Genomic DNA, 13615 nt, shown 5'->3' with positions numbered 1-13615 from the left:
GGGCACCCCTCCCCCAGCCTCGCTGCTGCCTTGTGGTTAGATCGCAGACTGCTGTGCTAGCAATGAGGGAGGCTCCGTGGCCGTGGGACCCTCTCGGCCAGGTGTGGGTATAGTCTCCTGGTGTGCCCGTTTACTTAAAGCGCAGTATTGGGGTGGGAATTACCCGATTTTCCAGGTGTTGTGTGTCTCAGTTCGCCGGGTAGGAAAAGGGATTCCCTTCCCCCTTGCGCTTCCCAGGTGAGGCAATGCCTCACCCTGCTTCAGCTCTCACTGGTCAGGCTGCAGCAGCTGACCAGCACCGATTGTCCGGCACTCCCCAGTGAGATGACCCCAGTACCTCAGTGGAAAATGCAGAAATCACCAGTCTTCTGTGTTGCTTGCGCCGGGAGTTGGAGACTGGAGCTGTTCCTATTCGGCCATCTTGCTCCGCCCCCCGACACTTTTCGGTAGCTTATTTTAAAATAATGAGTGCATCTTAATTACAGTAATTTGAACTCTGCTAATTTTAGCATCTAAACTATGGATGCCTGTTTGTCTGAAGCCTATTCAAATGCGAATTTTACTTGATTTATTATAGGGCCTATTTTTATTTGAATTTATACTAAGGGAAAAATGTAAATTTTAGTATAACTATCAATGGCATAGGAGCTGCTTCTTTTCCTTTTTTCAGTAAATATACATTTGACAGAGTTTACAGTCAAATGTATAAAAGTCTCAACCCCAGAAGACAGGTTTTTAAAGTGGAAAAAATAGGTAGCTTCTTGATCACTTTATGGCCGTAACTGTCCTAGTACATTTATTTATCATAGATAAGTGAGATTTAACAGATCAAAATCAAATATGATAGACACATGTTCTGCGAGATCAAATCCGGGACTTCTTCATTGACTGTTCTCCCATCTCACCAGAGGGTTTTGGTGGTGGTTGCTGTTGTTTTTAACAGTTAAGATTTGTTAGTCTGAACTCAATTTTAACAACTTCTGAAACTCATGTGTTAAGTTACAGCCCATAATACGATACAGATGCATAAGGTTGAGTTTCTAAGTTATGATCTTCTGTTTAAATGACACGGTTTTACTGATTATGTGCTACAGATTGATTTAAGAAATGTAAGACAACTTTAGAAGCCTTTCATAAAAGAATCTTCTTTTTGTAATACATTTCATATTGATGTTTTAACCCCAAAAGCTCTTACTTCTTTACCTCCATGTTCAAATGCCCATAAAAGTTTAGTCTGTCAAGGTAGTTAAAACATTTATATTTTAAAAGAAAAAGGAAAAAAAGAATCCTATTGAAAGATTAATATTGACAAAATAGACAATTATTACACTCCCCATAATTCTTTATATTTTTTTCTCTGATGTCCATGAAATGTGTGAATTACGGTTTTGCTTTTTTTTTTCCTCCTGCAATGATAATCAGTTGATCCCTATTTTGATCTCATCCCGTTAAGCAGCTGTGAGAAACCATCATTTAGGCATCACTCCTTTGGCACTTATGGCCTGTGCTATTTCGTTTACATTTCCCTCATGTGGCTCTGTACGAAGTGTTATGGCTTCACTGGGGTGTTTTTGTCCACACCTAAGCTGTAAGTTCCAGGAGGGCAGAGCTGTACCTTGTACTTTCCTGTAACCCCCAGGTACCTCACACAGGGACACACACCTAGCAGGTGCACAATCAGACATTTGTGGATTGCCAATTGGTTGATTTTTCTTCCTCAAATAAAGGGGGGATGATTCTCCCCATTGTCAGGTGTTCTCCTTTACGATGAAATAAACTGTGCCAAGACCCTTTTAAGCCATTTATCTTCTGACTCCATTATCACAGGCTAATTACATGCAGGGTTAAGTTGACAGTCAGATGAAAGAGAACAGAGCATCAAGAAAGTCAGGGCTCCAAAGATAAACACACCCGCTCGGCTAGAGCTCTGATGTGGGTTGGCCCTATCACACTCTCTCAGAATCATTCCATATGCCATGTTGGCACAATGGCTTAAATTGCCCATTCTTACATTCATCCACTGGATCTACCCCCAACTGTGAGTCACCAAAGCCATGCATGCACCATGCTCTTTAGAGCCAAACTCTGTGCCTTGTACATAGACCCTGGTTAGATAGCTGTGGCAGGATCTTGAGCATTCTTCTAATGACTGTTTCCAGGGAAGGAAGATGCATTATACAAAGCCACATTTACACTTATTTGACCATTTTGACTAAGAAGAACTGATCAGCAGAGCAACCAGCGTGACTAATCCTTTATTGGTTGTCTAAAATCATTGGTCCCCTAAAGTCTCTTTTAAATACAGTGCAATGTCATTATCCAATAGAATGTGAGAAAGATGTGTACTTTCTGATTGGATAAATAGGGTACATCAGGCTTCTATTTTATGCAGTTTTTGAGACTGGATGACATCATCTGACCCAATGTGCACATATAAACCACGCATGTGAAATCAGGCGTGCTGCTTAAGTATGGGATATTTAATAACTTTTTACTTTAATTTGTCTTTGTGATTCCCTCTTACACCTTCATTAATTTTCTCCTCCCTCCTCAAAAAATTACCCCATGCTTCCAAATATACACAAAATAAGTGTTATTTAAATTTTCCCTTAAAAGGATTTACAGTTCATTGGTTTTAAATTCTAAAGGTGAAAATTAAACAAAAAAGAATGATATCCCTTTTGCATGTTTTGCAGAGTCTCCTGAGAGGTTAACTTTGTAAAACAACCTGAAGGATCATAATTTCCTCAGGAAAATGTTTGGGGTAAGGGGTGGGCATGAAAGAAGTAAAAAAAAAAGCAAACAAAAGAAGAAACACAACCAGCTTTCCAGTTGCTGAAGAGTTAAGCTCTGACTTGGGAGCATTACCAAAGGAAAGTCCCTCTGCTGGGAACAAAGCAAGACTCCAAGCTGTCTCAGTCCTGCTGTGTGTTGTGGCTACCTTTAAAAGTGACTACACAAAAGAAAAGGGGCCCGTGATTCCTACATGTTGTACCCTGTGTGTCCACAAGATTCCATTAGTCTGGCCAAAACTTGGCGAAGGCTGAGTATGGTTATAAACAACTAGACAGCAACTCTGTTTGTCAGTGTCCTGGGGTTCAGCTAAGACCAGCACAAGACCCAAAGGTACCGCATTTTTCAACTCATTTTGATGAATGGTAAATTTGCGTCACATGTTGAGCTTGCCCTTTAAATTATGTAGGGGTCCTTTTCCCGTTGTTCCTCAAGAAAACTAGGAAGTAACATTGGTAAAAACAAGTTGCACATGATTGGATTGCTAAAATACAAAATACTAATTAACTTTATTTTAAAATATCGCCTGCTAGGGATAATTTAATTAAAGGTTATATTAAAATATTACATAACGTAAATCCATCTGTTCAGAGGCAGAGAATCAATTTAGAAATATGGCGGCTGGGCACGGTGGCTCACGCCTGTAATCCCAGCACTTTGGGAGGCCCAGGCGGGTGGATCACCTGAGGTCAGGAGTTCAAGACTAGCTTGACCAACATGGTGAAACACCATCTCTACTAAAAATACATAAATTAGCTGGGTTGGTGTTAGGCGCGTGTACTCCCAGCTACTCAGGAAGCTGAGGCAGGAGAATCACTTCAACCCGGGAGGTGGAGGCTGCAGTGAGCTGAGAAAGTGCCATTACACACCAGCTGGGTGACAAAAGTGAAACTCCATCTCAAAAAAAAAAGAAAGAAATATGGTAATCATTGTGAAAGCTTCTTAATGATTTATCCTTAAATGGCAGCCTTTCCAATTTGTCTTTGTTTTTGACAAGGGAAATTCTACCCAGCTAGAATATTTCCTCATGTAAGTCTTAAAGAAATTTGTTCTTTTTTTTCTATCAAATTTATAATGGATTTTTAAGATCCCTTTTTGTGAACAAATGACTGTCTTCTATGCAGGACTTGTGTCATATTAGGTAATTGAACTGAGCAATGAACTATATTGTTTCTACCTTCCTGAAGCATACACTGTTATGAAAATTAATTTAAAATAAGATTAGCTCCTCATGGTAGTTTTTGCTAGGAGCAGGTCTATTGCCTTTAGCATCCATTGGAAAGTGAAAAATTGGGACCAAAAAAATCCACATTTTCAAATTTTGAGACATGTAGCATTTTATCCATTATTTTCTGGCTATCAGGGAGTTCAAACTTTACCAGTGAAATGTTATCAAAAGATCTTTCTCTTTTCTATCCCTGAACTCTGCACCTATCTTGGAAATAAATAGCACAATGTGTTCAATTAGAGAATCTTCAGGTTGTAGACTATTTTTAGACTATTTAATGACTTAGTTTCCAATACAGGAACAGTTAGTTTCAAAGATGCAAAATGAAAACATACATTCATGCCTTTTCTTTTCTTCCTTTACCTCCCCCAGTCACAAATAATAGCTAACACTCTAGTACTTACTATGTGTGAAGTTCTTTTCTGAGCATTTTCCATTTTAAGCCTTACAGCACCCCCGTGATAGAGACACTACATTCCACAGATGAAGAACTGAGGCATGGGGTGGTTAGATATCTTGCAGTTATAGAAACAGGATTCAAACCCAGACAGTCTGGCTTCAGAGAACAGTTTTTTAACTACTAAGGAAACTGCCTGTCTGTTGATAAAAAGTGGAAAGACAAGATTCAGTGCATATTTTATTGTGTAATGAACTCATGCCTGTATTTGAGGACTTTTCTATAACAAACCCTATAATCCACAGAGCATTTAAACTCTCTACATCTCAAACTTTCCCTATGAAAACATAGATCATATATCCTTACTGGCATCTGCATTGTGTCCAATCTGTGAGAATAAAATATAATTATATATATACACACATGATAAGCCCTGAATGTTGATTATGATGCCCTCTGGGTGTCCAATTACTGATGTCCTTCTCTGAAGGGGCTTCATCTCCTTCCAGGCTGCAGAAGGAACACTCTTTTGCTTACTCATCTCCTACCCACTTCTAGTGGATTTTTCTGCCTAGGCCCCTCTCAGAGAAATGTTCTACCTTGGACTCACCCAGATATACAAGAGCAACCGCACATTATCTCTGGAGATCCAGGCCCTTCCTCCTGGCTCCACCTCTTCATGGATAGAGCAAGCACAGGCAGCACAGCACCTTCGGCAAAGGCAAAGGACAAGGGACTCTGTTCCTACCCTTCTCTCCTGCTTGGGTAAAGCTGGGGCACCAGGGCAATGGGGTTCACATCCAGTTATTAAAAGAAGCTAAGTCCTCTCAGCCTGTCTCTTGTCAAATCATATCCCTTCCTACTGGCACTCTTTCCTATTGCTCCCTACACAGTTTCTCCGTGGGAGTATCATTATTTCTCTCCCTTCCCCCATTCCTCCCTCAACCTCATTCCTCTGAGAAGGGCTCAGCTTAGGCCTTTTTCCTACACAAAATTTTCCTGACCTTTTCAGCCCACATTCATCTACTCTTCCCCTTGCATTTATTTAATTATTCTGCCATAAATTTTACATTTTACACGTCACTTTAACATCGTCTCTGTTCCACAATTTAGCACTCTAATATTTTGTTCACTAATTATATGATGAATATATTATTTCTCCAGTTGGATTATAAATCTCCGTGGGCCGAGACCTGTCTTGGATTTTTCTATTACTTCATAGCATCAAGGTCAGAGTCAGCACATAGACATGCCAATGCCACATTGCAGGTTAATTATGGTGTTCTGTTCCACTGATCCCATATGGTATTTTTCAATTCTTTTCAACAGAGTGCTTCAGGCAGTCTACGTAAATCAATTAGTGTTGGCATCCAAGACAAACAGACTTATTATCCCTGTTCAGGACTTTCCTACGCACTAGTTCTTGTGAAGGTACAACTGACTGCCTACTCACAACCCAAGTGAGTAGGCAGTCAGCAACCATGTTCCTATCCTGACCAGGCTTCATCTCTCTCTACCCACTTTGCCATCTCCAGCTGAGACATGATTGCCACCAACACACCCATGTTGTGTGAACACCATGGTCATCTATCCACGAAACCTCCTATTCCAGAATTAAGTCCTGACCGCGCTGTGGAATCACAGGGACTTCACTTACTTTCTACATGTTCATTCAATTGCACTAAAGCTCTTTAGACTACGTCGAGGCATCTTGGATTCCAGGTGAATTCAATGACTGCTTCTAGGTGAGTATCCAGCCTGCGCTGGATATCAAGGAGGCTACAGAGAAGAATGAGCCAGAGTGGTTACCCTCTAGAATGCCAGTCTGCTGTGAGTTAAATAACAGAAAACTGTATTCTACAAGATGAATTGTTACCACAAGGCATTTCATTCCTCTGGCCAGAAGAAAGTACAGCCAAGTCTGACTGGATACATGTAGCCAGGAGCAAAACATCCATTTTATTAGCATGGTTTATAGGAGATTAAGTGCTAAGACATAGGGCCACTCATGGAATAAGAGTTCAGAAAAGGAGGTGCAAGTGGGAAGGAGCCAGTGAGTGAGGCACAATGGAGGAGGTGTCGTTTCCCCTGAAGTGTGGGAGTAAACTGGATAGAAGGAAGGGAGGGGAGGGACCAAACACTCAAAATAGGAGGGAGAACTTGAACCAAGGTGCAGATAACAAATAAGCAACATGTGTGCAGGGAGGTGTAATGAGACTGTCCAGGCTGAAGCCAATCATGAATTTATGCTGGAGAGGGTCAAGGGTTAGATAACCAAGGTGTTCCATGTTGCTGGATGTCTTCACCAGTTAATTGGGAAAGCCTCAATGCTGAACTTTATAATTAAAAAAGGAAGCTTCAGGAAGGGGAAAATGAAAACCTCACTTACAAAGAGACTTGCTTGGGGATGTAACACTACTCTGAAAACTGTTGTGTTCAAATTTCAAAACACAGTGAAGAAGAAAGTAGCCACACTAATGTCTATGAACTACATAGTACATTTTCTTGTTATTGAAAAACAAAATATTTAAAACTCCTGCAGGGGCCTATCACCGTGTTAGCAAAAGCAATGAGGGGCAGTAGAATGAATTAAGAATCTCGATCTGCAAAGTCACGTCAGAGGTACACTGCTTTCTTTACTGTCAGCAATTATAAGCTGATAGAAATCACGAAAAGGAACTGGATTTCATGATATTATTAATACTCCTCCTAACAGTTCTCTCTCCTTCTACTTCTTATGTCCCTTGCCTCAGCAACGGATTTGATATTCTGCTTCTTTTTTTTTTTTTTTTTTTTGAGGCGGAGTCTCACTCTGTCACCCAGGCTGGAGTGCAGTGGCGCGATCGGCTCACTGCAAGCTCCGCCTGCTGGGTTCACGCCCTTCTCCTGCCTCAGCCTCCCCAGTAGCTGGGACTACAGGCGCTCGCCACCGCGCCCAGCTAATTTTTTGTATTTTTAGTAAAGACGGGGTTTCACCGTGTTAGCCAGGATGGTCTCGATCTCCTGACCTCGATCCGCCCGCCTCGGCCTCCCAAAGTGCAGGGATTACAGGCGTGAGCCACCGCGCCCGGCCTCTGCTTCTTTATTGTAACTTTATCAGTTAAACATCAGTTACCTTGACAAAAGCAAACCCAAAAGATGGATTGTGAAAGTTAAAGGCAGAACCAGAAGTGTTGCTCAGCTCATCCTTAATTCAGCGTCAGCCCAACTGCTACCTCTTGGCTTTCTCCAGCGCTCTGGCTTAGGAGTCACTGCTACCTGTGTCCAGTGTCTAGATTCGCTGTATGACTGATTTATCTTGTCCTGGCTGTGGATAAAGCCCCTTCCCTTTAGTGTCCACTGGAAGAGAGTAGAAACATTTCAAAAAGAACTTTACTAAACTTTTGGAGAAATAATGCAAAGCCAAAGATAATATGTTTTTGACTGTAGCTTCCTGACCCTGAGGTGGGAGGCACAATCAGGTAGAGACCTGGTCTTGCCAGAAGGCTCATGTCCGTCTACCGGGGAAACCAAACCCCTCAGCAGTCTCTGTCATTGCCTCTTATTTCTCTTGAGATCCCTCCTTTGTTCCTTGAAAGAAAGGGCTGGAATGAGAGGCTCAGTCACAGGCCCTCCTGAGCCAGTCTGTGGTTATTTACACTATTGCTTAAACCAGAGCAGTTGGTTGAAGATTGATGATACGGATGTGTGTTTACACGCACATGGACTGCTCATTACGAGAGACAGTTCCAAGCTGGAAACACGTCATATGACTTGTTTGAAAATGTACAAATAAAGTCTTTTCTTTCATTTGACTTTGTCAAGAACAGGTGTCGGGAAAATGGCCCACAGAAGAAGGTAAATGAAGTAATTCTTGGGGAAGTCTTCCATGCCTACACTACCAACAGCCTGACAAATGCAGCCCATCTTCTATACTTTTGATAACATTCAAATACTTGGCAAACATTTATTATGTTTCTACTATGTTCCAGGGGTTGTGGGGAAAATGATATAATTCTTTCTCCAATGAGCATTGTTTATATTACAGATAGACAGCATGAAAATAACTTAAGTTCTATTATATTACAGAGTAACTCAGGATGAACCAAGGACATGGACTGTAGAGGCAAAACTAGGTTAAAAATCCTAGGTCCAAGACTTAGTAGCTATGTGATTACACCTTCAACTTTTTTTTTTTTCCTTTGTAGGCTGTGGATGGTAATACCTATTTCAAGGGGGTGCTGTAAGGATGAAAAGGGAAAATGCATATAATAGGTACATTAGGAGGATAGGAATCATCACTTCTTCCTACAGCAAGGCTTTTCAAATTTTAACATGCATCGGGTTTTTTGCTTTTTTTAAAAAAAATCTTGTTAAGAAGGAGATTATAGTTCAGAAGGCCTAGGGTGGAGCCTCAGATTCTGCATTTTTAACAAGTTCCCAAGTGATATCCATGATGTTTCTTGGGGGTGGGCGGTACACTTTCATTAGCAAAGGCTTTGAGATTATTCTGTTTTTGTTTTTGAGAAACTGATGCTGGAAGCAAGTCTTGGAAAAGAGTAGGTACCATTCAAGAAGACAATAGACGGTGGAAAGAAGGGCATTCCAGGAGGACGAATGGAAGTACTGGCTTTTGAGAAGCATAAGAAGCATATGGAGTGAGGAACCCGGAGGGTGAACTTGAGAGGAGGTTAGGACAAGAGAGAATAGTGAGACACAGGGTCTTCTATGCCTTGCCAAGGAATTATTCATTCCATAGTTAATAAGGGACTCACAGAAGGATTTGAAGATATGAGTGATTTGATCAGCTATGAGATTCAGTGATATTACCCTGAAAACAGTGGGAGTATAGGTTGGATGGGAGGCTGGTTGGAGTCAGGAGGGTATTGTGGTATGCTTGATGAGATACAGTAAGCATGAACCAATGCAGTAAATGGCAGTATAGACTGAAAGAAACTGATGCTGATGGGAGACATCAGGATATGAAACTGACAAAACTTGGGCATTTTTTTTTGAAATGGAGTCTCACTCTGTCACCCAGGCTGAAGTGCAGTGGTGAAATCTTGGCTCACTGCAAGCTCTGCCTCCCGGGTTCACACCATTCTCCTGCTTCAGCCTCCTGAGTAGCTGGGACTACAGGCGCCTACCACCATGCCCAGCTAATTTTTTTGTGTGTTTTTTTCAGTAGAGCCGGGGTTTCACCATATTAGCCAGGATGGTCTCAATCTCCTGACCTCGTGATCTACCTGCCTCGACCTCCCAAAGTGCTGGGATTACAGGCGTGAGCCACCGCACCCGGAGAAACTTGGGCATTTATTAGATATTGAAAGAGGAAATGAAGTTTAAGGTTTATGCCCAGTTTCTGATTTAGGTAACTAGGTAGATGATAACATCACCTTTTTTTTTTTTTGTAACTCAGGAGAAAGAAAAGTAATTCAGAGGAAGAGAAGAGTTTATGAAAAAGAAAATGAGTTGAGTTTGAAAATATGTTGAGTTTTTGCAACATCCAAATGGCAGTGTCTGATAAAAAAATTGGAGATGCAGGAGAATAGTTTGGGAGCTGTCTGTGTTTATTATGGTAGGTTCTGTCATTCAAGGAGAATAGCTGGAAGAGAAGCAAGAGGAGACAAGACAGGATTTCCATGCTAGTCAACATGAGTAGTGAGCAGAGGAAGAGAAATTCACAAAAGACACCAAGGAGAAATGATTAGGAAGAGATGCAGACTGATGAGGAAAAGCCTAGGGAGACGAGGTTTCTGGAAGAAAGTTACCAGCTTTGTCAAATACAGCTAGCAAGTCAAGTAAATAAGGACTGAAACCCAGAAATTGGTACTATTTGTAGGAATTTCAGTGGAATAATGTAGAGGAAAGCCTATATTACTTGCGGTGGCATATAAGGAAGCAGAGATAGTCAATGTGGAATATTCTTTCTAACAGTTTGGCTATATTGGGAGCATTTTAATAACTAGTAGCCAGACACAGTTCCAAGATTGAGTGTTTCATTTAATTGATTGATTCATTCATTTATTCATTTAATAGTTGTTTTGAGCACAGCTTTGGCTGCTGGGAAAGAGTGAATAAAGAGGGAACTTTTAAAAATAGGCCATGGGAGTGACTAAGAGAACAATTTCCAGGAAAAGCAGCACAAATTCATTTGAGACTGTAGGAAATAAGGTGGAGCTGAGCATCTGTGCAGATGGGTTCCTAGACATAGGGGTAGATATTGCACACTTGGTAGCTCAAGTTTATTCTGTAACACGGAAGGCAGGATCATTGGCTGAGCAATGAAGGTGCAACTGCACCTAGAGATTAACTATGTATTGATTGACACCTGTTCTCAAACTTGGGTGATTTTCTTCAGCAGCTCTTGACCCTCTGATCATATTTTCTTTGAAATTGTCCACAAACCTTGTTGATGCTACCCCACAAAATAAAGGAGCATGTGTTTCATAAATAGAGTATTTTCTGATATACCAATCTTTGGTATATATTTGGAGCTCCAAACGGCAAGCTGGGCTTCTTCCCTCTGCACTTCATTTGTCTGGTTTTTGAGTCGACAAGAAGAGATAGAGATAGAAAGATGGATTGTGTGTCTGTACGTATATATATTGCACTCTTGGCGGGTGATGACATCTGTGGGATCATCAGAGAAATCTTACAAAATTGCAGAATGAAACGTTTGAAAACTTCAACTTTTATTCACACAGAAATCTGACTTAGTGCATACCTTCAAATTCCTTAATCCCAAGAGCTTTACATGCCAAAATTCTTGTGTTCGTTTTCCCCAGATTGTCATGCATTTTACCTAGATTATCATGGGTCCTTAACTTCCTGCTCCACTTCTCAGCTAAACACCAGTCAACAACTGACTGACAAAGTAGGAGGCTAATAGTCCTTGTCGACAAGAAGAGCAACAGGCTACTGGCATTAGTTACAGTCTTCAATCTTCAGGACATCTCTGCTGACTTCTGGAGGTCAACTACAAGCAGAGACTCAAGTCAGCTAGCTCATAGATACTTGTTTCCTCAGGGGTTGGAGGAAAAGAAGGAGAGTGGGGGACAGAAAAATAGTTTAGAAAATAAAAGTTCTAATTCTAGTTTGAATTATATCAACTGGTAGAAAATATTATTTCAAATATTTTCAAAAAAATTAAAAAGCTGTGTAATGACTAATTCTCAACTTGACCATTCAATGTGTATTTTACTGATTAATTCAAGTATCCCCTCACTACGCTTAACATTCTCCCAATTTCTTTCCCAAATCACTTCTTGAATTACTAAACACTGCAGTTTTTAAATATACACAGGCAACCAGTTCCTTAGGAGTTGACAGAATTTGCCTGAACTATATACCATGAAGCTGATCAGTGACCTACAGAGAAGGTACAGACACCCAGTGCTCTAGTAAACAGCTTAGAAAGTGGCTATACAATGATTTTGCCTCCAGATCAAACTCTGAGATATTCCAGAGTCTCTGAAAAATGTCACTGTCCAGAATTTTAAAGCAGATCCAAGAATATATTCAGGATAATGGCAAAGTACATAGATGCCATGTTACATGAAGCATATTTGAAAGAGCAAAAACTATTTAATCTAGAACTTGAAAAAACATGAGTGTTATTTGTTTAGTGTACTTTTCATATGCAAGTGAGAGATGCCAGTTGAAAATGGCTTAAGGAAAAAGCAGATGGGTTGGTTTAGATAACTTCAAGTCCAATCAGGGATCCTGGATTATGGGCATAGCTGGAACCAGGAGCTCAAACTATGTTGTCAGAACTTAGCCTTTCTCCATCTCCTTACTGAACCATTCTCTGGGCTGACTTTCTTCTCAGCCAGATTTTCTTCTTGCTCAGGCAGTGCCATGCTTACCTCCTACTGCTCCAGAAACCCCACTGAAAAATGGAAACTTTCAACATTTTCAACACACTCATTGTCCCTAAATGGTTTGGATATGGCCAAATTCCCACCTGCACCCCTAGAGACTACATGATTCTTCAAGGAACATCTCGGTGCTATTTCCACAAGAAGGGAAGTGAATGCCAGGCAAGCAAAACAACAGATGTCCTATGCTGCTTTCAGACATGTGGTGGGCTCTCATGTGGATAAGGAAATAAACTTCTTTGAGGCCTCAGAAATGAGAAGTAGAACCTCTGCATGAACCTTACAAGAAAGCAGATTTCAGTTCACTCTTAAAAGGACCTTTTACAGAACCATTAGCAGTTGAAATAGGCTGCCTCAGGTTGTAGCAAGTACTAGGTCCTTCCACATGTTCAGGTATGGGCCAGATGGGCAACTGTCAGGAGTGCTGGCAAGGAATTCCTGCATTAGGCAGGGCTTTGCCTACATGACCTATAAGGTCACTTTTGACTCTACAATTCTATTATCCTTGTTAATTTCTACAGTTTAATTTGCAGTACAGGATAAACAAACCAACCTAATTTGATCTGGAACTTCTGCAGGCTATCACAGGTCATTTAATCTAAAACATATGGCTCTAGCCATTACTATGTTTTCTGAAATACTTGAACAGACCTTGTTCTTAACAAGGTCTTCATGTTATTAGTTTCACTCATGGATTTTTCCAGCCTCCTGCTTTTTCCACAACTGCCTTTCATTCTCGTTTAGATTGGGGTAGAAGGAGCATGAAAGAGTTCCCTTCTTTCTGACTTTCTCTTCTTAAATCTTTGCAGGCTTAAGAGTCTATGAGAAATGAGAAAGAGGACCATAGATAATCACAGCTTTGGATAAAGTCTATTAAGACAAATGCTCAAAGCAGAATGAGATTTTTAATTTTTATATTAAAAATTAATTTATAGAGTAAATTTGAAATGCTGCTATATTGTTTTAATTAGGGTACCAAAACCACTTCTTGAGCCTTACTCATTAAGAAATATACACATTTGCATTTGTTAATTTGTATATTTTAACATACTTTAAATATATTTAAATAAAGTATATTCTTTCACAGCTAAAAGCCCCCATACCCCACTATCCACATACCCAGCTCTACTTAAACTGGAACTGTCATGCTACAGAATCCAGCTTGCAAATAAAAGTTTGGTTTTGCACCAGATTATGTCCATCCTTAATAACTGATGGTATTTCGCCAGGCACGGTGGCTTGCGCCTGTAATCCCAGCACTTTGGGAGGCCGAGACGGGTGGATCACGAGGTCAGGAGATCGAGACCATCCTGGCTAACACGGTGAAACCCCATCTCT

General features: G+C 40.7%; 1 protein-coding gene across 1 annotated transcript in view; it reads left to right on the top strand.

Moving 5' to 3' along the window:
• The window catches only part of LIX1 (Lix1 homolog (chicken)), a 55910-nt gene that overhangs the window by 10568 nt on the left and 31727 nt on the right, over nt 1-13615 (top strand). The window lies entirely within an intron of this gene.

This window comes from Colobus angolensis, unplaced genomic scaffold, assembly GCF_000951035.1.
Source record: "Colobus angolensis palliatus isolate OR3802 unplaced genomic scaffold, Cang.pa_1.0 Scaffold23, whole genome shotgun sequence".
Classification (NCBI taxonomy): Eukaryota; Metazoa; Chordata; class Mammalia; order Primates; family Cercopithecidae; genus Colobus; species Colobus angolensis.
This window is presented reverse-complemented; position numbering and strand designations above follow the sequence as displayed.